The sequence below is a fragment of the Protopterus annectens genome, chromosome 3.part1, assembly GCF_019279795.1.
Source record: "Protopterus annectens isolate FY-2018-M chromosome 3.part1, PAN1.0, whole genome shotgun sequence".
Classification (NCBI taxonomy): domain Eukaryota; kingdom Metazoa; phylum Chordata; order Ceratodontiformes; family Protopteridae; genus Protopterus; species Protopterus annectens.
This window is the reverse complement of record NC_056732.1, coordinates 205190853-205218452: the sequence shown is the minus strand read 5'-3', so window position 1 is coordinate 205218452 and position 27600 is coordinate 205190853.

The window sequence follows — 27600 nt, the reverse complement described above, 5'->3', positions numbered from 1 at the left end:
GTACACACAAATTACCACATAGGTTGCAAACCATTATGTATGCAAGGAGTAATCAGGGACCTAGGGACACAAGTCGACAGTACTCTGTCATGTGACACTCACAATGCCAATGTGGCTAGGAAGATTGTCGATACTGGACACCGTATCATGAAAGGATTCACATCTACATCAACAGAGGTCACTGTGCCGCTGTACTGTTCCCTTATCAGACCCATAATCTAGTACAATGACTCATATGGGATGTACCGTACGTGACACCTGCAGCGGTTCGGAATACCTCATAGTTACCCCACCAAGAGGATAAAGGGTGTGAAATATATGTCATATGCTGCCTGGGTGTAGACACCCCAGCTGAATGCAGTCACAGACTGCCTACACAGAGGCATTCTATGTCTGTTGTACAAGGCCATGTCCAACACAGGAGTAATGGACACGCTCCACCACAGGAAATCAAAGCCATTGGAGCTGTGAGAGTGACAGATGTCAGCCTCAACACATAATGAAATAGGATGTGCTGGAGGGACAGATACATAACCCAGAGGCTCCCCACACCCAGAAACAGGATCCCAATCCATGTTAGGCAGAGCCCCTCACTGACACCCCTCAACAGGAATATTGCCAAGTGGATGGATGATTGTACATGTATACTGGGGGTCTTCACTGTGTCATGACCAGACAGAGGCACAGTAAAGAAATTCATAAATGGCCATAATAGTCACATAGCAAGGGGCGGCGAAAGACACACACACTCTGGCTATGCTTACTAATGCCCTAGGGTGGATAGCCTGGTATGAACCCATGAACCTATGAAGATACAAATTGTACAGGACACTAAGGATAATCACAAGGCTTACTTAACTGATGGTAGGAACCATGTTGGGCATCCACAGATATGCTCCGAATCACACAGATATTACAAACAACATACCAAACACACACACATATTGCTAACATACAACCTGACAGGTGCAGTGCAAACACCCCAGAATGCAAAATATCTATCCCAGCAGACTGCTGGTCCCCTGACATTGCAGATGCTGAGGTAACAGCCATCATCTGCAAAGCAAAACACACAGCAACAAAGGTATGTGATGGTGTCCTGGGCTGAGGCCAACATGGACTCCAAGAATAATGGAATGCCAAATCACACTACTGCCCAAAGTCAGCCCTACCACAGGATATGTACCCAAAGAGCAGTGTACAACAACAGTGGTCCTTCACAACAAAGGTGTTGCCTGAATGGATACTGCAAACTACCACCCCAGGATCCTGATAAGCTTGGTCTGCACAGCTATGGAAAGGATCAGTATGTACCGTAGACATAAAGCTATTGTGGACCTACTGATACTGGACCCTACACAGTGTGTCTGTCGTAACTGCAGATCCTGCCCCTAGACATGTCTGACCCATTTGAAGCAGTCATTAAGGTCATTGATGAGGGCAATGTGGTCCACACAGCGTAGCTGGACCGTGCATATGCTTCTAGACGATACCCTACGAGTTCAGTATGGATATGTTCACCAGCTTAAATATATACCCCTATGTCAGTAGAGGGGTTGCAAACCAGACCAAGGACAGAACTGACATGGTCAGACATGCTGCATCCATGTCAGACTACAAAGCAGATATGAGTGGCATCCCACAAGGCCTGGTCCTGCCCCCCCCGTTCTGTATATATGTCCCATTGGTGTAGGCCAACATGGAAGGACTGTGACTGAACATGTATGCAGAGGAGTACAAACAGCCCACCATATCCGACCCCCAGCTGACACAAGCAACCCACAAAAGGGCCATCTAGAAACAGACAACTGGAGCCATAGCCATGTCAGCAAGCTAATTGCAGAACTGTGTATAGACAACCACCGTGGATATACAGTAAGTGCCCACAAATTACCACACAGGTGTTAACCCATTACGTACCTAACATGTAATGAGAGACCTGGGGACAAAAGGTGATAGATATCCTGCACTGGACAAACATGTGGCTGTAGTGTTCGCAGAAACATACTATATACCCACCCAATCATGAAGGTTGTCAGGTGTAGATAAGGGGAGGTCACCGTGGCTCTGCAGTCATCCTTCATCAGCATCACAATTGACTACAATAGCCCCTGTGGGATATACCTCAGCAGACACCTCCATCAACTGTAAAGTCCACGATAGTACCCCACCAGGAGTAGCAAAGAGCATGAACAGATCCCATGTGTTGCCTGAGTAAACAAACTGCAGCCCCACACACTGCCATACTGACCAGCTACAGGCAAGCTGAGCCTGATGTATGAAGCCATGTCCAACCCGGAATCAATGAACATGCTGCACCTTGTACAATCTGAATGGCAGTGAGCTATGCACATGAGAGACCTGAACCCCAGCACCGACATACATAGGACAAGCTGTACAGAATGATCCATAACACAGAAGGCACCCCCACTCTTCAGTAAACTCCCAGTACAGGTCGGCCAGAGAGTCACCTATCGACACCCCTCAAGAGGAATCCTGATGAGTGGATGGGAGATGGTAGGCTAACCCTGGGTATCACTGTTATGTCAGAGGTAGACGGAGGCACAGTATACTAACCATGACATATGTCATGGCAAACTCCAGTTACAACGTGTGTCAAAGGACAAACACACCCTGTGACTAGCATCAGAAATGGCCTAGGGAACATCGCTAGTGTTTGCCAATGTCCACCCATGTTGTGGAATACACTACCAATGTTGGACGAGCCTGGTGTAGGTAGTCCATATCTGAACATAATGCAACATGGTCATATGTGCACAACTGGCCCCTACAGAGTCTGTTGTGCTCACTATGAAGATGTCAAGCAGTGATAGGACTAAAGCCCAGGATACTGTCCACCACAGTGAAAGTACTGAACCAGTACACTATACGGTACTACAGTGTTAGGTCATTATGAAAGTATGTTGACAACTGTCTGCAAAGTATCCCATGCAATCCCTGCAGGCACAGTATAATCCCTGTTGTGGCAGACATGAAGCAGTTGGCCAGTTAGTACACAACATGACACCCAACACACAACCATAAATGTGAGATATTGTTGAACTTCACACACACCCAAATATGTGGTGGACTTCAGAGTGCAACATATGGAAAGCTCACACTGGGCATGCTCGCACACTTTGATAAATGAGGCATATGTCAGACAACATGCCATGGAAAGGCTGAACTGGGCATGCTCACACACTTAGGCCATATCTCCGTTTAGCAGTTGGCCACACATAGCTGGTATTTGTGCGTGTCATTCCAGGAACCAACCACAACACAGCAATCTGCCCAGTGCACACAGTAAATGACTACAGAGACATAAGTGATATAGTGGATTGCCGTCATATGCAAACATCTTCCACAGATACACAAGTTGGTCATAGGAACAGGGAATGCTATGGCAATAAAGACCTGCAAACAGTAAAACAGCACAACAAATATTGTGCATCTGACAATTGAACATATGGGTGTAGAGGTCAATACTAGCCTTGTTGCCCTAGGGAATGACAGCTCAGCCAGAGTGTGCTTGGCATCTGCATCCCCAGTACAGTAGGCTGCTGTGCCACAGTAAAGTAGGTCACATAAGGCAACGTGTGGGGCTAGTGAGCTGTGCCTCTGTCAAGCAGGGGCACAGTGGAGATCCCAGGGTTTGAATGTGCTAAGCCACAGCCATGTTGTCAGTGTGTGCTGGAAGAGGGTTGCTGAGGATCTCTAACAGTAAGTGGCCGTCAATAACAGACTGAGAGGAGCCCTATCTGCATTCTCTGGACAATTCCACTGTCAACACTGTGTTGTGATGATTATGTGTGAATGAAGTGCCGTGCTGGAACTGTTCACAGATGTCCTCCCTCTGTGGGCTACAGCTCTGCAATGTATTAGCTCACTCTGTCTGTTGTACGGCTCATATATGGCTGGTGTACACCTGACAGGTGTCTTGTTGTGGAACAGTCATTGGTATATGTGGGATAGCATGATCAATGCAAACCATACACATGCTCATAGAATGCAATTGTCAAGGATTACTGAGTGGCCAGTATAGTCCCCCAGCATGGGTCCTCTGAAGTCGTCCACCCCAGTCTTCACAAGTGTAGAGTCTGCTTGTGCTAAATACAGTTTGTGTGCAGTGACAACCTTGCCTGGGGGTGGAGATGGGATATGGATGTCCAGGGAAAGGTGGGTATGCTCAGATATCAACAATGGTGGTCTACCTCTGGTGTGGAACAGTGAGTACCCATGTTGCAGATGGACAGGTGCAATATGTATTCCCCCATGTGGCTGTGGTGTGTGGTTCTGCCATAGCAAATGGACCCACAAATTGTAGTGGCTGTAGGGTAAAGTGGTAGAGGCCTGAATAGTTCTCACACACAATATGCCTGTACCTGATGTTAACAACTGGAATGGTGTATGTGAACACATGCATATCCCGGCACTGTTCCCAGGGAAGCTAAGTGTGTGTCCTGGATGTTGGTGTAGTGTTCTGGACTGGTTGTGTTGTGTGTTACAGGTCCTGTGGTCACAAAGCATGGTATAGAACATAACCTGCCAGTGCGATGTGCATATCTGACCCTGACGTAGGTGGCTGCAAATGCATATATATGCTATCCCCCCCCCTGACAGGTAGTACTACATGTACATACCTCTGTAGAAATAAAGATGTCAGCACCCTATAAATACTGCAGGTGCGGAACAGATGCCCAGTAATTTAGATAGTGCGCTCTGCTAATGCGTTTCCCTCAAGTTTCATAATATAGTTAGGTAGGGGTTTGAATCCTTCAAATGCTCAGTGTGTGTAGGTGGGTGAGTGGGGTTTGTGTGTGTGAAAGTCTGGGTGAGGGAAATGTCCCTTTTTGGCAACTGGGAAAACACACTACAGGATGCACATTCCCCTTTCTAAACACTGATGATGTCAGCACCCTATAAGTACAGCAGGAGAAGGAAAACCTCCCAGTAATGCGAATAGCGTGTTCCGCTAATGCATCCATCTCGAGTGTCATAACATAGTTAGGTAGGGGTTTGAATCCTGCAAATGCTCAGTGTGTGTAGAGGGGGTTAGTGTGTGTGCAAGTCTGTATGAAAGAAATATCCCTTTTGGCAACTAGGAGAACACACTACAGGATGCACATTCCCCTTTCTAAACACTGATGATGTCAGCACCCTATAAGTACAGCAGGAGAAGGAAAACCTCCCAGTAATGCAAATAGCGTGTTCTGCTAATGTGTCCGTTTCGAGTGTCATAACATAGTTAGGTAGGGGTTTGAATCCTGCAACTGCCCAGTGTGTGTGGAGGGGGGTTAGTGCGTGTGCAAGTCTGTGTGAGGGAGATGTCCCTTTTGGCAACTGTGAAAGCACTCTACAGGATGCACATTCCACTATCTCAGCACAGATGATGTCAGCACCCTATAAGTACAGCAGGTGAAGAGAAACCTCCCAGCAATTTGAATAGCGCGCTCTGCTAATGCGTGTGTCACAAGTGTCATAACATATTTAGGTAGGGGTTTGAATCCTGCAACTGCCCAGTGTGTGTGGAGGGGGATAGTGTGTGTGTGTGAGGGAGATGTCCCTTTTGGCAACTGTGAAAGCACTCTACAGGATGCACATTCCCCTATCTCAGCACGGATGATGTCAGCACCCTATAAGTACAGCAGGAGAAGAGAAACCTCCCAGTAATTCAAATAGCGTGCTCTGCTAATGCATCTGTCATGAGTGTCATAACATAGTTAGGTAGGGGTTTAAATCCTGCAAATGCTCAGTGTGTGTGGAGGGGGTTAGTGTGTGTACAAGTCTGTATGAAAGAAATATCCCTTTTGGCAACTAGGAGAACACACTACAGGATGCACATTCCCCTTTCTAAACACTGATGAAGTCAGCACCCTATAAGTACAGCAGGAGAAGGGAAACCTCCCAGTAATGCGAATAGTGCGCTCTGCTAATGCGTCTCTCTCGAGTGTCATAATATAGTTAGGTAGGAGTTTAAAACCTGCAAATGGCATGTGTGTGTGTTTGGATGTGGGGAGTTTGTGTGTGTGCAATTCTGTATGACAAGCATGTCAGTTTTGGCAATCAGGCGATCACACTACCTGATACACATTACCCTTTCAAAACACTGATGATGTCAGCACCCTATGAGTACAGCCAGAGAAGAGGAACCATCTAGTAATCCGAATAGTGCGCTTCGCTAATGCGTCTCTCTCACATGTCATGACTTAGTTAGGTAGGGGTATGAATCCTGCAAATGGCAATTGTGCGTGTGTGGGGGGGTAGTAGGGTGTGTGTAAATGCAAGTGTGAGAGAACAAATCCTTTTGGCAAATACTACAATACACCAGATGCTGCATATTCCCCCAGTAAACACAGGGGATGTCACCACACTATCAGCACAGCCAAACAAACAAACAAAATAGTGCGCTCTGCTACTGGGTCCATTACCATTGTCAGAGTACAGATAGGTATGTTTTGGTAACCCACAACTGCCACGTGTGGTTGTGTCACACATTATGACCCTATGTGGGTCTTTGTGCATAACAATGCATGTCATTGCCCAAACCAGCAATGGCATTGCACACATGATGTATGTGTGTGACACATACACATAAAATACCTGTGACCTGCAGTAGTTACCATGTCTGACACATGCCTCGAGTGGATAAATGGTATTTGCAATGCATAACATTATGACTGTGTCTTACTGTGCAGGGGCCGCATGCGGTATGTGTCTATACAGTGTGGGTGTATATGGTAAAATACCTACAGCAGGGGATACACATCTGGTCTGGGCCATATAGTCTACATGTAGTCGATGTACAGGTGCTGCATGTTCCCACCTGTTGTGGGAGTGGTAACATGTCATTCCACTGCAATTCAGTGACCACATGCTGGGAACCCTTCAACTAGTGTGTTGTAGCTACAGTAATGCCCACGTACAATGTTTGGCTGGATGCAGTCCAGCCATATGAAGACAGTTCTTGAGACTGTCATATTGCCAGTGTTGTTATGGAGGATAGGTGGTTTTCCTGTGTATGGGAGGGTTGTGTGTGCCAGGCTATGAACCAGACGGCAGTCCAACACAATGTTAGCTGCACATGAATAGGCCCTGATGCTTTGTGCTGTGCCAACAACCTGGAGGTGTGTGTATCTGTGGTGCCTTGGGATACCACCCCCCCTGTCCATGTGTGTTACATGTGTAGGGGACGACAGGCATGCTATGAGGCATAACCTGGCAGTGATGGGTTGCACCTGTGAGCCATGAATCAGGACTGTGGTACTGCAAAGACATTGCAGTTCACCGTGCTGAGGACAGTGTCCAGTGCATGCATCTTGCGGTGTACACTGCTGGTGTTGTGTAGCAGCACTGTTAGTGTCCTAACCTGTGTGATACCCATGGAGATGGCTATGTAATCCGTGTCCTGCAGCATAAGGCAGTATGTTTGTATCAAGGAGCTTCGCCAATATACATTGGGCCATGGGTGTCATGTACAAGCTACCCCTTGCACATCATTGTGGCTTCCCTAGCATATAAGCACATGTTGACAGCCAGCGGATACCCTATGAATGACATTGGAGACTGAGCAGAATGTAGACATACAACACCCTTCCTACATATAGTGGTAGCATACCTGGTGAGGGTATGTTGGCAACCAAGATCAGGCTCATACTGGCCCATGCCACAGGCTGAGAGATCCCTTCTATGTTCCCTATCATGTAGTCCAGGGAGGTATGTCTCAGGTCATCCATAGTGGCATGGTCAATGACTGAGTCATATGTGTCCATGCCTCCGACTGACCTGTATGCATGTGTTTTTTGGTGGACCATAGTGCCCCTGAGGCATATCACTGTGACCTTCACCATATACAGCCTGTTGAGTGGGACCCCACTGCAGCACCCAAGACAGGTACCTGACACATCTGTAGCAGGTGTGTTGTGTAGCCCTACAGGCTGTGAGTATGTGGCACACGGTATGTGTGTACCATGTGTGGCATGTGCTCTGTTCCAACATAACATATGCCTGTGTGCCAGCTGTGGAGGTGTGTGATGCTCAGGCAGGATGCTATTCTGAGTCCCCACGTATGCCCCAGTGTGTACAGCATGCTGTCAGTGCGTGTCTATGTCTGACTTGTATTGTAGTCACTGTAGCATGACATGCCACCTGACAGGGTATGGCATTACTGGGTTCAGAGAGTCAGTCCCCAGATTGGCTATGTGGTGGCATCCCACACATGTGTTGTACGTTCCTGGCCAAGGGTGATGGCTGACTGCATACATGTGGCAGCTGTGACATTGCCACATGACTCACATAAACCACAACTGGACCATAGAGGTGATTCACAGGTTACCTTTGCACATGCTACCACTGTTTAAAATCCGCCTCTGGGCGTTTTTTTCTGGCTATACTACTCAGACAAGCTCCTCGTGGGTCTGCAGAGTGGTCCTAGCAGCAGGGAACTCAGAAAAGCGACCACTTTCTGGATTTAAGTATCTTTGCTTTTTTCACTTGGAATAGCTTCTGTAGCTTACCCTGAACTAGCTTGAACTGTTTTTTAACTGTTTGCTGCATTATTTTAAAATCTGCACTTAAAGTTACATTTTAGTCGAATTTGATCGAAAGTTTGTTGTTTGTTTGTTTAATTTAACTGTGGAGGCTGCCCACTAAAGTGTGCTAGCCTGTGTAACTAATTTATCACTATTCCTGCATTTTCTGTGTGTTTCTACCAAAAAAACAAAAAACAAAAAAATAATCCTTGTTTTCCTGCCTTCCTCGACTAGTTTAGACCAGTTTACAGGCATTGCTGTATTCTGGGATGTGGTGTAGTTCCTGTGTTGTCCATTACCTTACTTGGATAGAAGGAAGTTTCTTTGCTCACCAGTGGGAGTGGAGAGCCTTGAGCAGCCTACCTGTCCCTGTAGGAAGTGACCTCAGCACAAGAAGCTGTAGTAATTGGTTGTTTTGGACCATTTCTAGCTCTTTTGTAGTTCACTGTTTAAAATCTGCCTCTGGGTGTTTTTTCCTGGCTATACTACTCAGACAAGCTCCTCGTGGGTCTGCAGAGTGGTCCTAGCAGCAGGGAACTCAGAAAACCGACCACTTTCTGGATTTAAGTATCTTTGCTTTTTTTCTCTTGGAATAGCTTCTGTAGCTTACCCTGAACTAGCTTGAACTGTTTTTTAACTGTTTGCTGCATTATTTTAAAATCTGCACTTAAAGTTACATTTTAGTCGAATTTGATCGAAAGTTTGTTGTTTGTTTGTTTAATTTAACTGTGGAGGCTGCCCACTAAAGTGTGCTAGCTTGTGTAACTAATTTATCACTGTTCCAGCATTTTCTGTGTGTTTCTACCAAAAAAACAAAAAAATAATCCTTGTTTTCCCACCTTCCTCGACATATTTAGACCAGTTTACAGTCATTGCTGTATTCTGGGCTGTGGTGTAGTTCCTGTGTTGTCCATTACGTTACTTGGATAGAGGGAAGTTTCTTTGCTCACCAGTGGGAGTGGGGAGCCTTGAGCAGCCTACCTGTCCCTGTAGGAAGTGACCTCAGCACAAGAAACTGTAGTAATTGGTTGTTTTGGACCATTTCTAGCTCTTTTGTAGTTCACTGTTTAAAATCCGGCTTTGCACGCTTTTGCGGTTGTGCATAGCAGCGCCAGTTAAACTTTTTTTGGCTCTGCCAAGTCTGCTCTTCAAATTTTCCCTTAAGGAAGCTCTACTCTTAGTATAACCAGACTACTTACTAAATTATAAGCCTAGCACTTGTTCTCAATACTTCTCTACTAAGTAAGCACTCTCGTACTAAGTAAAGCACTACATCTACTTACCACCCCTGTAAATATCCACTTCCCTTAAAGGTACAGCACTCCCTTATACAGTTCTAGCATGTTGAGTGGTAGATTACTGGCGTCGTCTCCAGTTCAGCTGGTCAATATGGATATCTTGAGACAATGCTACAATTGTCTCATGTACACAGACAACCCTCTCCTCCTCCCAACAAACCCAAATACATGTGAGAGATGCAACTATATAGCCAAACTGGAGGCTGAACTCTCTCAACTCAGGGCTGGCATGACCAGACAGGAGGAGATGGCAACCACACACACAACAATCCCAGTCCCACATAGACCTACCACAACTGCAAACCAAGCACATAAAAACACAAAGACATACTCGGAGGCTCTAATAAAAAACTTACCAAAACAACAGAGGCTCCCAAAGCATACACCCAAAAATCCACCACCTCAATACAAAACACATGCAACACATACTTCAATAAAGCAGTGAGTCAACCAATTACAGCCCTTAAGGCCAAACACCTTGCCTGATACATTAGTAATAGGTGACTCTATAGTCAGACACACTGATGTCCCACTGACCAGGCTGAACAAGGAGAAGGTGACTGTGAGCTGTCTATCGGGAGCTAGGATCCGCCATATAACACACGCACTCAAGTCACTCCAAAGCAAGTACAAATATGACTCTGTCATTGTCCATGCTGGTGTGAATGACCTGAGACGTACCTCCCTGGACTACATGAAAAGAGACATAGAGGAGCTCTCCGATTATGTAGCCCAGGCTGGTATGACCCTGACCCTGAGCAGCATCTTGCCCTCACCAAGAATGATACCACTATACAAAGACAAGATGATCAGCTTCAACAATTGGCACAGGTACTGGTGTCATTCTAAGGGGATCCAATATCTGTCTGCCTGGGATGACATGTTGGACAAGCCACGCTGCTTCGCAAGGGATGGCTTACACCTGTCACCACTGGGCTTCCGGATATTGGCTAAGGCTCTTGCCACTCCCATAGTGCCTTTTTTAGGCAAGGCTCAAATGACAAACCCATCTCCTTAGAAAACAATAATGGAAAGAAACTAAGGGTAATGCTGCTCAATGCCCGAAGTCTAAATCTCAAGATGCAGGCACTTGATGCACTCCTCAGCATGGAGAACATCGACGTCTGTGCAGTAACTGAAACCTGTTTCAAGGCTCCTGAGAGCACCCCAGTGTTACCAGGCTATACCTCGTATCATGCTTTTCGGCCCCAAAACCTGGGCCGAACCACAAAGGGAGGGGGAGTGTCCATATTCATCAAGGACACCCACACCTCCAGGTTAGTAGCAACACATGAAGCATCAGAGACCATACAGGTGCAACTAACCATAGGCAAAACTGCTATACAACTGGTAGCATGTTACAGACCACCCTCCCAATCTCAAGAACTCCACTCAGCCTTCCTGAAGACATTGGAGGATATGAATGTATCACAAAATACCATCATACTGGGAGACTTCAACTACCCAAACATAGATTGGGTACATTATTCTAGCCCTAATACCCTAGCCCAAAGGTTCCTGGAATTCATAAATTCAAATGCACTGGAACAATTAATCACCTCTCCCACTAGGGGAGATAATATACTAGACCTGATCATCACAAACATGGGGACAAAATGCTCCACACTGGAAGTATACCCCTCACTAGTGAGATCTGACCACAAACTAATCGCCCTGGATATACATATCCCACCTCCACCCCCAGCACAAAAGACCACAGTGAAAAACTTCTCAAAAGCAGACTTCCCTCTTCTTAAGACTGAGATGGTATCCTTTAAGCCCACTGTGCCAGTGGATACCACATCCCACAATGCCGAATCCTTCACAAATGCTTTCTATGGCCATCTCCAAGAATGCATGGATCATGCAATCCTAAACAAATCCATGTCCCTCTCCACCAAAGGTAAGCGTCCTGTCTGGTGGACCTGAGCCATAAACAAATTGTATAACAAAAGAAGGAAGCTACTGCACGTCAGAGCAAAATCCCATGAAGGGAAGACATCTCTGATCAACATTAGCAGAAAACTACGTTCTCTCATAAAAACATCCAAGGCCAACTATGAGAGAAAAATCGCTAAGGACACTAAAGATAACCACAAAGCCTTCTTCAGCTATGTTAGAAACCTGGGTGGAAACCCTCAGATATGCTCAGAGTTGGTTCACAACAATAAAAAATACACTGAACCCACAGATATTGCCAACATTCTGGCTGACAGGTTCAGTGCAAATTTCTCCCTCCTTCACCCCAAAAGAAGAAATACTTATCCCAGCTGAATGTAATCTCCCTGTCATCTCAGATGTCCAAGTGAGAACCGCCCTAAACAAAGCAAAAAACACAGCATCAGTGGGACCTGACGGTATCCCGGGTTGCGTGTTACGTGAACTCCAAGAGGAGCTAAACCCACACATAAAAATGCTATTTAACCTTAGCCTTACTTCAGGATATGTACTTGAACACTGGCGTACAGCAACAGTGGTCCCACTCCACAGGGGGGGTGCCTCTACAGAACCTGGAAACTACCGCCCCATAAGCTTAACCAGCCTGGTCTGCAAAGCTATGGAAAGAATCATTATGAAACTCATAAACAGAGACATAGGGGACCTACAGACACTTGACCCCACCCAGTTCAGCTTTGTAAATGGCAGATCCTGCCTTTTAAACCTAGTTGACTTTTTCGAAATAGTCACTACAGCCATTGACGAGGGCAAAGCAGTCCATACAGCATACCTGAACTTGGCTAAGGCCTTCGACACAATACCCCACTCAGGCATCATAGATAAGCTCAACAGCTTAAATGTAAACCCTTATGTCACTAGATGGGTTGCAAACTGGCTAAAGGACAGAACCCATAAAGTTAAAATCGCTGGAGCAATGTCAGACTCAAAGCCAGTCACAAGTGGTGTCCCACAGGGATCTGTCCTGGGACCCCTCTTGTTCGGCATTTAATTCTCAGATGTTAAAGCAAACACGGGAGGGCTGTGGCTGACAAAGTTTGCAGATGACTGCAAACTAGGCGCCATAGTCGATACACCAGCAGACACACACATCTTACAAAAAGGCCTCACAGAAACGGACAACTGGTGCCGGAGTCACAGCCTTAAACTAAATGCCAAAAAATGTATAGTCATCCCCTTTGGGAAAAACAAAGTACCCACAAATTATCACATAGACAGCAACCCACTGAGTACTGAAAAAGTAATCAGAGACCTAGGGACCCAAGTCGACAGCAACCTCTCAATTGATACCCACATTGCCAAAGTGGTTAGAAAAACATTCTACCTTGCACACCTCATCATGAAGGGATTCACATCCAGATCCAAGGATGTCATTGTACCCCTATATTCCTCCCTCATCAGACCCATGATTGAGTACAATGCCCCATTTGGTATGTACCTCACCCGGCATTTGCAACAGCTGGAGAGACCACAAAAGTACCTCACCAAGAGGATCAAGGGTCTCCAACATATGTCGTATTCTGCCATACTAAAGAAACTTCAGCTGTATTCAGTATCATACCGCCTGCTCAGAGGTGATCTCTGCCTGATGTACAAGGCCATGTCCAATCAGGATCTGATGGACATGCTCCACCTCAAAACATCCAAGTCCATCAGGACCACGAGAGCTAAAGACTTAAACCTCGGCACAAGTATGAATAGTACATGCTGGAGGGATAGATTCATAACCCAGAGGCTTCCCATGCTTTGGAACAAGATCCCAGTTTGTATTAGGCAGATCCCCTCACTGACTCTTTTCAAGAGAAATCTTGATGAGTGGATGGGAGATCGTAAGTTTACCCCAGGGGTCACATCTGTGTCACTGCTAGAATAGGGGCACAGTAAACTAATTCCATTATATAAGGGGACCTTCATTGTGTCACTACTAGACACAGTATTCTAAATTTATTCTGTACATTTTTATACCATTTCATGGGGTGGCAAATGTCACATCACTATGGCTAGGCTTACAAATGCCCCAGGGCAGATAGCCTAGTACTATACTATGAAACTATGAAACTAGTGTGATTGCCATGGTGAGTACCAACACATAGGGCCAATGGGGGACAACATACTGAAGGTGTGTATGTGTGGGTGTACTGCTACTGTTTCATAGCACTGGCATATATGACTGCACACATGGGTAAATGCCAGGTAAGACATGTGCAATGTGTCACAGGCAACGTACATGCGAACAGGACGGACAGTGATGTTCTGTCATGAGTAAACTTGACATACATATCGTACGCTATGCAGATGTCACTAGGAGTCCACAGAAGCACTGTAACTCTGCATTGCAGGTGGAAGCTGTGTTCCAGGAACCCCAAGCGAACATGCATGCAAACAAAGCTACAGTAAGCAGGGCTGGAAGTAGTTCATTGTACAACAAAGAAGGGGTAACACTAACAGTAGGTAACAGTGCAAATATGTAGGCACTATCAACATGTACCCAGGAATGCACAGCGCAGATGCCCATGGTAGAACTGATATTATGTCATAGTTAATTGTGATTTGCATTACATTGGTACTGCACACATATTAACATGCGCAAACATCCACATTGCATAGTCGTTGTGGGCAACTTGACACCATTACTGTACATGTCCATCATTGCATATCACTATTTGCATTAGCTTCCCCCCTGTGCTACCCATGTATGTGGCTATCTGTTGACATCCTCACCACTGGCATGCAATAATGTGCAGCTGTTACACTTTGGTACGTACTATGGGTGCAGATAACAATTCAGGACAGTCATACGGTTACTGCATCAGGCATGCTGGGATATACACACAGTCATATCAGCACACTGTACTGTTACCAACATGATACTACTAATACACTTCTATGTAGTCACCCTGTGCATCAGCAACATGTTTACCTGTTCCCGCAATGATGTTGGAGTTTGCAGGAGGTGGCACAGTGTCATCATATGCACAGGGTGTGAATTAGGTATGTCTGAGTCTGCCACTGATACCACCAATTGACATGTGTGTGTATGTGTGTTGGTGAGGGACAGCAGTACAGGGTGGGGCACTGTTGGTGCAGTGTGTGCATGTATGTGGTAGCCCTAGGTGTTAACATTTCACATGTGTGTATGCACGCACACAGTTCCACCTCATGGCTGCCATATACAGGGGTTTGTGGACAGCCACAGACTGCACCTGGCAGGTCATACAGATCAGTGTCTGTGGGCATGGACACGGTACCTGTGCCTGGCAGGGGTGCTACGGACCATATCCAGTACTAACCTAGACTGGGTACTATCATCAGAAGTGGGAGTGTGTTGACTGGACACAGGTCCCTGTTGGGACTGGCCAGAGCCATGTGCACGTGGTCTCCTGGGGAGTTCTGATGACAGCACAGACCCAGCATTGCTGGGGCTGCTGCTGGCACTATGGGGGCATGCGCGGGCCTGTTGTCATCCGCGCCGACTGCCAGCTGCTGCTGTTGCTGGCATATGGCCACGTCGACCCCGCAACCGCCCACCATTGCCCTGGCTCATGGACATTTGGTCATGGAACTGCTGTAATATGTCCCCACAATGTCTGTCTATGACATCGGTGAAATTACGGATAGCATCCGCGATGTCATGCATACTGTCAGTCATGGCTGTGCGACATGCTCTCAGCTCCCTCAGACCCTGTCTGGTGTACCTTTCCATATGAGACTGTGCCTGCATGACAGCCCGAAACATAGCTGAGGTTGACAGACCTCTTTGGGCACATCTGCCATAGGCAGTATGCCCATGGATGCTCCCACGAGAACCCATGGGCAACTGTCTGTGTGGTACCATCACAGGACCCTGCCCATGGCTGCTGTGTGGGAAAGCATGTGCCACAGATACCACATTACCCTGGTCAATGCCCACTGTATCCCGTTCATCACCTAGGGACAATGGTGACAAAGGATGTACTGGCAGGATGACTGTGCGCAATGATTGGGTTGACAGCTGTGTACTGTCAATTGGCTGACCAATGGCAGACCCTGACACACCTTCCTGTACCATTACACAGATATCATCATTACCAGTACCTGTGGCACCAGATTCAGGTTCCCTGCAGCAGGACACCAGAGCAGCACCAGAACCTGTGGGAGGAAGACAGGAAACACAGTTTACAGTGTCCACACAATGTTACCAGTGATGCATTTATGCACACTTGCACACATGCACACATGGACACATGCACACATGGACACAGGCACACATGCAGACATGCACATGTGGACACATGCACACATGCACACATGCATCCATGCACACAGGCACACATGCACACATGCACACGTGGACACATGCACACATGGACACATGCACACATGCACACGTGGTCACGTGTACATATGCACACATGCACACGTGGACACATGCACACATGCACATGTGGACACAGGCACACATGCACACATGCACACGTGGACACAGGCACACATGCACACATGCACACGTGGACACAGGCACACATGCACACATGGACACAGGCAACCTGCACACATGCACACATGCACACCCCACAGTATACACACAGAGCACTACTGAGTTACACTAGTGTTACTAGCACTATCAGGACTATTATAGGTATTATTAAACACACTCACCAGCATGGATGGCCTGCCTTGCTGTAACCCCAGAGGGACCTGCAGAAATGAGGAGATTAATGTCAGTGGGCACAACTGTGCCATTGATACTGCATATGATACAGTGCAGTAGTACACCAGTTGCCTTTCACACGTCAGCTGCTGATATTGCCAATATCACACATGCACAATTACATACTATGTTGACAGCTACATACCACAGACACACCTTACACATGCATAAACTAACAGTGTACAGAACAGTCAAGTGTACATATGGCATATTACCTGCATGCTCCATGTCGTGCTGCTGTGTGGATCCAGCCTCCATCATGATGCAGATGTATTGCTGTTGCTGTTCGGGGCTGAAGCCACAACACTTAGGAGTAGCCCCTCCAGTCTGGTGAGGGGGGGATGTGTGGCCACCCCACCTCCTGTGGCAACCTGTTGCCTGTGGATATCTGACGCACGCTGACGGACATTTCTGATTAAATCACTGCAGTGATGTCATACCTGCTCATATGTCCTATTATGCGTGCCAATGTCATTTACCCTACGGACAAGGTCTTGCCACAGTGCAGCCCTCTCCTGCTGATTCTGGCTGGTGTGGGAAAACAGTATGTCATACTCCTGCACCAGGCTCTGGTGTATCTCCTCATCTTCCGCTGAAGAGTAGATGGGATTACACTGACGCCATCTCCCTGGAAAAGAACACAAACAGGATATCAGCAGACTATGTCAGCAATATATGGCACACATACTGTACATGATACTCAAGTGTAGTGATATACTACTACTCCCATATGTTGCATGTGTGTGTCTCATGGTGGATACACAAGTACATGGCCAGATATCAGTGCTCAGCCAACACCTGTGCAACAATACCTGCCACATTCCATACAACATAGTAGCATGCCCCATCGGTCAGCACACTGCGACAGGTCCAATGCACAACCTCACTCTGGGGGTTCATACCAAGGTACTGGATGTGGAATGCCATCCACTAGTGTGATGTGGACACAAGTTACTCGGCCTGGATATACATATCCCACCACCACCACCAGCACAGTAGACTACTTTGATATTTATGTGATTAGACAGTTATTCACTTGTTAGGACTGAGATGGTATCCATGCAGCCCACTGGGCCAGTGGAAGCCACAACCCACACTGCTGACCCCTTTGCGAATGCTTACCACGGACATCCCACAGATTGCATGGAACTTGCACACACATTTCTAACCCAGACCCTATGCACAAAGGTTAGGCATCCTGCCCGGTGGACCCTAGCCAGAGGCAGATTGTATAACAATAGCAGGAGGCTACTGCAGGACAGAGCAGATTCACATTAAGGGAAGGCATCTGTGGTCAGCACTGGTAATACGCTATGGTCTCTCATAACAATGGCCATGGCCTACTCTGGGAGGGAAATGGCCACAAACACTATAGATAACCACAAGGCCTTCTTCAGTTATGTTACACATATGGACCAAATGCCTCAGATATGCTCTGAATTAATACACACCTACTTAACATTCACCAAACACACAGATATTGGCAACATTCTTGCAGACAGGTTCGGTGCACGTATCCCCCCTCCTTCTCCCCCACAAGTTGAAATACTTATCACAGCTGTATGTAACCTCCCTATCATCTCACATGTCCAGGTGAGGGCCGACCTCAGCAAAGCAGAACACACAGCATCACTGTGACCTGATGGTATCCCTGGATGTGTGCTACGTGCACTCCAAGAGGACATACAACTGCATATAAGACTGATATTTAACCTTGGCCATACTACATGATATGTACCTGGACACTGGCATACAGCAACAGTGGTCCCACACCACTAAGGAGGCACCTCTACTGACCCTGGGAACTACCACATCATAAGCATAACCAGCCTGGTCTGCTAAGCTATGGAATTATTCAGTATGGGACGCATATACAGTGATATTGGGTACCTGCAGACACTTGTTCCCGGCCAGTTTGCCTTTGTGATGGGCTGATCCTGCCTTTTGAACCTGGCTGACCTTTCAAAACAGTCACTACAGCCATTGCTGAGGGCAACGCACAGACAACTGCTGCCAGGATCATGGCCTAACACTGACTGACATGTAATGTATAGTCATCCCCTTTTGGTGGAACTACGTACACACAACATATCACATGGACATACCTATAGATACAGACCTATGACACATTTGGAGGGTTCACAGTATGCAGACTATTAACCTGCTACTTTACATTACCTGTGCTTGTCGCAGCTGGTTGCATTACCACTACGTCTGCTTCCTGCTGCTGCTGGCACGGCTTGCTACTGTCACTGCTGGCAGCTTAGACTCAGTGTGTAGCGTGCGTATTTTTTTTTTTTATCTCACTCTCTGTCTCTGTCTGTCTCTCTCCCTCTGTCTGCTTCCAGACAGTGCAATGAATGTATTGCATGTGTGGAGTGTTAGTACAGGATGCTTTTGTAGGTATCTGCATAGGTCCATGTGATGGCCTCTGCACCAATTGTAAGCCAGCATTTGCTAATTGCATGCAGCCAGTTGTGTACTGATTGCAGTTCTCACTGTGATTTCAGGACAGTGCTATAAAAGGGTATGTGAGATAGGCATTGCCCTTTCAGATTATAAGGGCGGGGACCATGCTGGTATGCTGTGGACACTGTTCTGTGAGTGTAAAGGTTAGTATCTCTCTCATTATTCAGGCTGTGTTGTAGATTCACATTTCTCCATTCCTCTCTCCTGTTCCCTGTAGTAAGTGTGTATGCACAATGACACCTACAACTATATATATATATATATATATATATATATATATATATATATATATATATATATATATATGTAAATATACATACATTTATATATGTACATTAACTGACATTATTACCTACTAGCTACCAACTAGCATGGCTGTTTCTGTTCACACACTACTATTATGGAAATCCACTAGTTTTGACAGTAATTCTAAATTACATGCTTTGTGTACTACACATCCTATATTCCCTTTACATTCATTCCTGCTATTACATGATATATTTATTTTAGCACAATGTTCTTGTATAAGAGTCATGGCTTAGTGGTAGGTCATGCAGACTACTGTTTCCAAGGTCCTGGGTTCGGGACTGACAGTGGGATTTTATTTTGCTTTTGAACTGAATACAGGACCTGTCAATCAGAGTGACTAAGGCACTTTTAAGCAGTTGTAACCAGGTTAGCGCTGGTTTGCATGGAGCTCATGCATGAGCACTGGCATTCAGCTCCATGCACACACACGCACACCCGCTTACAACCGCTTAACAGTGATTACTCTGGCGCACACCCGCGCTATTTTCTTTGAAAGAAATGAAAATGGGGAGACAGGAAAGTGGTGAAAAAGGGGTCACAAAGAGGGTAAGACAGTAGGGAAACAAGCTTGGGATTTGCAGGAGGGATGTAGGTAAGGCCCATAGCTGCCCATTTCTTCATCAGCAACAGCTGTGCATATGTATGTAATTTGGTGTGACATTTGAAACCTTCCACCCCTGAGAGAGGTGTCAGGACAACAATAATACTTGTTGTACAGCCAATTGTAATTGATAGTTTCCATGTCCAGCAGACATGTGTGTGGAATGGGCAGCTATGTATGGGGCATAATTTTTTTGTGGGTACAGAGTGCCCTTTTTTTTTTTTCAGGTGAAGGAAGTCGGTATAGCTGGGGAGGTAGGTTGGGTAGGTCAACAGACAAGACAAACAAGATGCATACAGGGGTGGTGTATGACACGTGTGGGGGGTTACACAATTGATGGGGATGGAGGTTTGGATATCCAGAGCCCATGAGCCCACAGATGGCAACAGTGGAACTGATATCCCCACCCATGGGCAGTTGCCACTGTTCCTTCACTGCCCAGGATGGGGCTGTGCTGGGGGCTGTGTAGGCCGGGCAACAGGCATGCCCGTAAGTTGTGCCTCCTGTGCCTCAAGCTGGCGTAGGGGCTCAAGAACAGAGTCCTGGATCTCCCTACGCACTACAGTCTGGATGCTATGGAGGGAGAGTGGTGGTTCTCCTCCGGCCACGCTTGCAGAGGGGGGACGGGCCCCATCCCCTGCAGCGCTTCCACCTGCAGGTGGCACAGGGACACCGGAGGAGGGTCCAGACTGGGCACTAGTGCCAGGTGCACTCGCCAGCTGAGGTGGGAGAGGTGGGTCCGCTGGAACCCGCCTTCCCTGTCGTTCTATGTTTTGCATTATGTCATGACAGTTTGGGTTAGTAACAAACAATACCATTCGCAATTAGTTGTAACAGTATGCATTAGTATTCCCATTAACCAAACACCCAGATATTCACACCATTGAACAGCGAGCATAACACATGCATAATTTGAACAGCAATACACAGTCCAACAACATGCAGGGTTGATTGATGACAACAGGCCATCAGGTTTGGATGTATGAACAGGGCAGATGCATCATCGGACATGCAAATATTTATGACCCATCAGGACAAATGTCCAGGGGTGTTAATTGTGATTGCACATACCAATTTCACGTGGAATGTATTATATGTGTTTATAGGGTGGGGTGAAGAAAATATTATTAACACCTTTGGATACCAATATATATGCTGTACATTTCTAATAGCTACAGATATATACACATTACTGTTCTAACTACAGTTTCCTATATGATACCTACTTCACTTTGGTGATAGGACTGTTACTGCTACATCAATATACATTTTATTGTTATTCATACACGTTCATATCTGGCTTTGTTCAGCTACATCATACTGCTACATTTGTTTTATATAGCTATAGACAACTGTGGATGTTTGATATTTCAGACAATCATACTATCTGCATATTGCAGACTGAGAGCAACATATCCAGATTTTGGGATACACATTCCAGCTGCAGCAACACTTTGGACACATTTTGCAGTTTGGTTCTACTTGTCACATTCATTTCATTCTGTACTGACTGCAGTATACTTTATTCAGGGGTTATTACTACTTTATTGGTGGATTCATAACTCTTTCTCACACCCTCTCACTTGTTTTCATTTTACTATTCAGGATGGTACTTACTTCTAGGCTTTATTGACATGTTTTACCTGTAGTTATTACAATCCTTTCCAGCAGTCTCACTTCTGTCATGTTTCAGTATTTCAACAGGGATATATTTCACACATGTGATTTGCTCATCTTCTGCAGCTGTACTTTTCAGCCTGCTGCAGGTTATGCACCATTATATTACAGGTGGGGCATCTTTATTTCAGACTTTATTTGAGAGATTTTCATCTTTCTGTTTGGATTACAGACTGCAACACATTTTTGTAATCAAGCAATAATTGCAAACACTTTTACACTGTTACTTGCACATTTTACTACTTAGTGACTACACTGCACTCTTTTGCTAACTGTCATACTTTGATATTTCTTTACAGTTACTGGTAGTGGATTATTGACCTGCCTGGTGGAGTAACCGCACCAGCATATCACCATAGGCTCTGCGGTTCGCAGAACGGACACCTGCAGCTGTAATATAAATGAAGTAATATTGGAATACACATCCATAATATCAGCTAATTTAATTTCTTATATACATAATTAAATGTAACTTACTCAGTAGGGGGCGTTGGGTATTTGCCGGGCCTCCTGGATCCAAAGGTTCAATTGGTCCTGCTTGCTTCTCTTCAGGTCCGCATGGTGGTGACGGACCTGCTCACCAGTCCTTGGAATCCCTGTGGCACTGGTGAGATCATGAGCCAACCGGTCCCATGCCTCAGCCCTATATGCTCCCCAAAGGACCTGGCCCTGCATGAGTTGGACCTCATGACTGTGGACTAGGAGCCAGACCATGTATCTGGACTCCTCAATGCCCCACCTCTGTGCTCGAAAGCAACTACCCTCACCTACACCTGACATTCTGGCTGCAAGTCAGTTCTACAATCGTTTATGCTGTGTATTCCCACCTATGGGGCTTATATATGTCGTTTTTCCCACACTTATCAGTAATTGGTCATTTTGGAATTATATCCACTTCACAAAACCTGCTTTGTCATGCTCCACTTTCTATTCATTCCTATATATTTGCTATTACTGCATTTTTGAGTGCAGCTGACGTGGCTTAGTGGTTCAGTACCTTGACTATGGTGCATGGTATCCTGGGTTCGAACCTGGCCACTGCTTTTTATATTTTATGACTGTCTAGACAGGCTAGGGGGTGTGTTTGTGTAAAGGCAGTTTTGTTACAGCTTGCTCAACGTTGCCCGTCGGTTAGCTTGTTAGCGCGGTGTGCAGCTCCGCGCAAATGGGGTGCGCTGGCTTACGCCTCATTTGGCTGTCAGCGCGCATATCACGCTCAGCTCAGCTAGGGTCACACAGTTTCAGCATGTTAAACCACTGCTCACCTATGGGCACTCAATATGCACCTGTTAAACCACTGCTCAGCTACGGGCACTCATTTTGCACCAGGTAAACCACTGCTCACCTACAGGCAGATGCACTCACCCTGTTAAACTGTGGCTCAGCTATAGGCACATCTGACATTTTTTATTGTTTTGTTACTTCACATTTCTTCAAAATAAATGGACTATTTCATTACATTTTACATAAAATGTGATTTTATATGTGTACATGTTTGTCAGGGACTTGTTTCGTGCTTATTTTGCTAAAAATAAAAATTGGTGTTGTGGGGGCTCAAACTATGATTGCCTGCTCTTCAGCCAACATCTCTACCGCTACGCTATTGCTTCTTGGCTTACTTTGCATATTTAGTTCTTATCTGCTTTCCCACTGGCTGCTAACTGTAGCTGCGCTACGAGCACGCCCACGCAAACGAGCACACTCACGGGCAAACATCTTTACGATTTAAAAGAAATTTATAACATGTTCATTTATATATTTTCTGTTCATAGTCTGTGGGAGCATGTGTTGTGTTGTGTTTATTCACATTTCCATGGACTCTGTCATGGGTGTTTACTTTGGGCACTTTTACTCTTCTGGGGGCGTGTCCGCTTACAGGGCTCGGCCTACGGACACGCCCCCTACTGTCTTACATGGACCGTGTTAGCCTTAGGTATGATTCAGCATGCTCTCATGAATATGCAAAGCATGCTGACATCACTCCGTTTAACTGCAGCCTCCGTGTAAGAGTTATAACTCTTACACGGAGGCTTTGTGAATCCTGCCCATACTGTATTACCATTTTATAGCTGGTGCAGTCAGTTTCAAATAACTTTTATACTTAGCAGTTTACTAGTATATTAGCTGTAGCTATCTGTGTAATCTAACATGATCTGTGCTAAATGTATAGTGAATGAAAGGAAACATGTTCTGCTTTAAGTAACATGTATGGTTTGATTAGTCTCATATGTAAGGCAATGGAAAGAATTATCATGAATATGATAAACAATGACATAGGAAACCTGTGGATACGAGACCCTACCCAGTTTGGTTTTGTCAAGGGTAGGTCATGCCTACGTATCTTGGTGGACTTCTTTACTAAAAGTATTGATGAGAGCAAAACAGTGTACACTGCCTACCTCCACCTGGCTAAAGTGTTTGACACAATACCTCACTCTGGCATTGTAGATAAACTCATAAAGTTAGGCATAAACCCATATGTCACCCAATGGATAGCCATCTGGCTCACTGATAGGATAAAGAAGTTAGGATAGGAGAATCCACCTCCACAAAGAGGCCAGCCACTATTGGAGTCACAGGGATTGTTCTTGGGGCCTTTCATTTTTGGCATCTACTTCTCTGGCATTAAGGCAAATACCAAGGGCCTCTGGCTGACCAAGTGTGCAGATGACTGCAAACTAGGGGTGGTCTCTACATCCCCTAAAGACACAGATGTCCTTCAAGAGGGTCTGACACAGGCAACCAACTGATGCCAAAGCCATGGACTAAAACTCAATGCAAAAAAAAAATCCATAGTAGCACCCTTTGGAAATATGGTCACTCCTGGAAATTACCACATTGATAATACTCCCCTAAAAATAGACTCAGTGGTCAGGGATCTGGGACTGCATGTTGACAGTAACTTAGTCTTTGTCCACCATATGTCTACTGTGGTGAGAAAATCAATCTAAACTGCAGAATGTATAAGTAAGGGCATGGCATCTAGGTCCAAGGAGGTCATTGTTCTACTGAACTCAACTTTTGTCAGACCAGTCATTGTGTACACTACACTGTTTGGCATGTACCTGACCAAGCATTTGAAACAGCTTGAGAGACCACAGAAGCTCCTCACAAAAATAATACAGGGAGTAAGCAACAAGTCCTTTACGAAAAATCTCAGATCCCTATCCCTGTACTGTGTCCTACAGACTGTCATGTGGTGATCTATGCCTTGCCTAGAAGACGACCTTTAAGCTCATACTGATGAATTTGTTGCACATCTGCAAAACAAACTGCATCAGAAGTCCCTGCTCTAAAGACCTAAACCTCATCTGAGACATAAAGAGGATATGTTGGACGGTATCTGTCACAAAGATTACCCTTCCTGTGGAACAGGTTTCTACCCATATGAAGCAAAGCTTATCCCTAACCCTATTCAAACATAACTTGCACCAATGGATGGGAAATTGCAAATTTACCTGTGCTTTGGTACCTCTGTCCATAGTGAACAGGGGCAGCCTGTGAATGCTTGATGTGTACAAGCCTATATTGTAAGCATAAAATACCTTGGGGTGTTGACATATGTCAGCAATATTTTGGTAAATTTGGAGTAAGTTTGGCTAGGCTCAAAATGGCTCTTGGGCCAATAGCCTAGTAACTACCTTTGACCCTATGAGCTTATCGATATATAGTATCATGACACTGTTTCTATATGCTCAGTCATATACCCTGTACTGTATGTATTTGAATTTACATAGATGTCTGTGTTGAGGCTGCAAGCAAGGTGACTTTCAGTTTATACCTGTGATTGTGAGTTTATACCTGTCAGTACTGGGATTGCGATTTGTTAGGTAAGGGTATGTAATGGTGTCTGAACCTAAAACTGCTGACTAACTAGCAGTATGTGAATAGATGTACTACACCAGTTAAAACATATGCCCATAGTCACATGTAATCTCCTGTGTCAGTACAGATTTGCACATGCACTTGCACATATACTGCACTGGCCTAGATTTGTCATACACCTAAACATGATAACAACACTATGCATGTATATGCAAACGTGTTAAAGCTAACATCTGCACATTTACAATGGTTAAAGGAATAGTATCCAGGTACATGTGAGTGTGTACTGTAAACTTTACATTAACATGAAGATCATACCATGCATATGTTTTGACCGTTACATTAACAGTCCTTTGGTATGTACCTAACTAAGCATATACAACAACTGGAATGTCCACAGAGATTCCTCACTAAAAGAATACAAGACATAAGGAACATGTCCTACACAGACTGCGTCAAGGCTGTATCCCTATATTCTGCCTCCTACAGGCTGTTGAGAAGAGATCTATGCCTGACATACAAGGCACTGTCAGACCCCACTCTGATGGAGCTCCTGCATATCCACAAATCAAACAGCATCAGAATTACCCATTACCAGAATTACCAAACCTTGCCTGTGATATAAATAGGACATGCTGGAGAGTTAGGAATGTATCCCAGAGACTACCCCGTCTATGGAACAGGCTCCCCATCCATGTGAAGCAGAGTTCCTCCTTAACCCAATTCAAGTGTAACTTGGACAATTGGATGGAGAACAGGAAATTCATCCCCGGTTTGGCACCTGTGTCTCTAATGGACACAGGCAACCTGTAAATGGTTCATCTCCCAGGCCCCTACTTGTAAATGTTTCATCTCCCAAACACCTGCTTACACTTATCAAAGGTATCAGAACTTGTCAGTGATTTGAGATGCATGGCTAGGCTTGAAAAGGCCCTTGTGGTTGTTAGCCTAGTAAACACCTATGAACAACTACTGAGTAAATTAATTATTTGTTTTCTCAAGTGGCTGTTTCTCTTAACAAGGGGTTCTTGTATTATGCATTACTGTTTGTTCCAGTTACACTGGTCCACGTTAAGTAGTTTGCTTTCAGTGCTTTTTGAGTGAGTACAGGATCCCAGTCTGAATGATGAGTTTTGGCAGAGTGTTCTATAATTTAGGTCCTGAAAATGACAAGGCTTTTGAGGAAATTTGCAAGTGATTTTGATGGGGGGTCAGGGTAAGGGCCCTTATGGTTAAATAGTGGTACAGTGGGTATACTGATCAGGATTGTGTTTTTAGTTAATTGTACAGTGTTAGTAAGGGACGAAGAGTGTGACAGATGAATTTGTGAAGTGGTGTAGCTACAACTGACTGGGACAGTGAGTATATAGTGAGGATGTCTGGTATGGAGCCGATGACACAGCTGGTTTCATTGTACATGGAACTGCACAAAAATGGCTTTATTTAGGCTTTTGAAAAGTTTGTCCATACTATTTGTTGAGTTTTTATTTATCTACACTGAAAATATTGGATTCTGTAAGTCTCTGTGGACCAAATGTTACTTTGCTCTAAGTGGTAAAATTAGTTAAACATACGTCATGCAGTGAAAAACAAAACAGTGCATAAACTAAACAAAATGGCTAGAAAATTACCTAAAGGATCAACATATAGGATAATTATATCCATTGTGTGGATGGATGGAAGAAATTGATGAGCTAAAGCTCTTTTTTCAACTTTTTTTTGTAAGTTAATATACCATAAAAAGTTATGGAAATCTGTCTCCACTCTACTTAATCCTGGCACCTTACAAACCCCTCCCCTTCACCCAATAAAACTTCACAACAAATTGCCCATGAATTTAACACCCACTTCATTACTACCATTCAAAACCTAATTAAAGACTCACAAACAGACTTAAACTCCCTAGAGAGCAAAAATTCTATTCTGCATAACAATAGCACCCCAAACACTTCTCACAACACTCAAACAACTCCTTCCTTTACAATTCAGTCTGTACCCACCTCCTTAATACTCAGACCCCTAACCAAACTAAAACCATGTTCTCTCTCCGCTGACAACCTACTCCCCGACTACCTACAACTCACAGTAAAAGCAATTGCATACCCAGTTAGCACTCTAATAAATCACTCTATCTCAGAATGCCATGTTCCCTACTTATGGAAAAAATCTATCATTACTCCACTACATAAAGGTGGAAACTCCCATGACCTTTCTAACTGCCGACCTATCTCTATACTCTCCCCT